The following is a 1,062-nucleotide window of genomic DNA, read 5'->3' as shown; positions in this document are numbered from 1 at the left end:
CAAAAGAAAAATATAACAAGAAAATTTTAAGCATTAACTGCTCCTTTCAAAAGAGCAGATAAAATGGGCAGTATGATTACCCAAATTATCTTGCTTCTATACATTAGTATATCTTTTTTCCTTCTTTTTATCCTTTTCCTCATCCCAGCTTTTCCTTCTCATTGAACAAATTCTTTCCCTTTTACAGTATGTATTATACCATACCTCAATGAGTAAATAAAAATTTAAAGACATTACATATTTTTTAAAAGTTATCTTCATGAGGGCCAGCTTGATAACTCGGCAGACTAAAGCTACTGCTTAGGCAGAGCACATCTGCCAGGTTCCATCCCCTGCCTGCTGTGCCAGCCCTGCCCGCAGGGCGCGCTGAGACAGCGATTGAGCCTGGGCGTGGTGGCACAGGCCTGTTATCCCAGCACTAGGGAGGCTGAAAACAGGAGAATCACTACCAGTCTGATCTATGTAGTAAGACCTGTAGACACTGTAGACCCTATCCTAAGTACAGAAAAATTAACTAAATAATTTTTTTAAAATGTTATCTTCCTAAGACAATTAAACCGTGGTCACTGATATGAATAGGTCATCCTCTTTCTCTTCTCTCTGTCTCCTATTCTTTTCTTCTCTCTGATGAGTCTGTGTGTGACAGTGTCACCTTTATTTTTATCTATTTTCCTTAACTTTTTTTTCTAATGTATGTAGGTGTATGTTCTTTGGATTTGAAAATTTCAAGGCTTGCTTACTTATGCAAAGCACGGCTACAGCCAGAATACTTAGGGAAGGAAAGCACTCCATGCTGTCCAAATTCCTCGAGGGAATGAAAAAAGAACACCCTGCAGACTACTGAAATGCACACTTCAAGTAATTTTTTTAGTATTGTTTTGGATTCTGTGACACTGTGGAAAACTAAAACTGCTTTGCAATCTTTAACTGAGACTGGCACCCCAAGTTAAGGACAGGCTAACCCTGGGGGATACGGTCTAGGCATCAAGCGTCTGCCAACATATAGGGTTTTTATAAGAAAATAAAAAATAATAAAAACACTAGAAACAATACAAAACTTCA

This window comes from Octodon degus, unplaced genomic scaffold (assembly GCF_000260255.1).
Source record: "Octodon degus isolate 3935 unplaced genomic scaffold, OctDeg1.0 scaffold00029, whole genome shotgun sequence".
NCBI classification, from domain to species: domain Eukaryota; kingdom Metazoa; phylum Chordata; class Mammalia; order Rodentia; family Octodontidae; genus Octodon; species Octodon degus.
Note: the sequence above shows the minus strand (reverse complement) of the source record.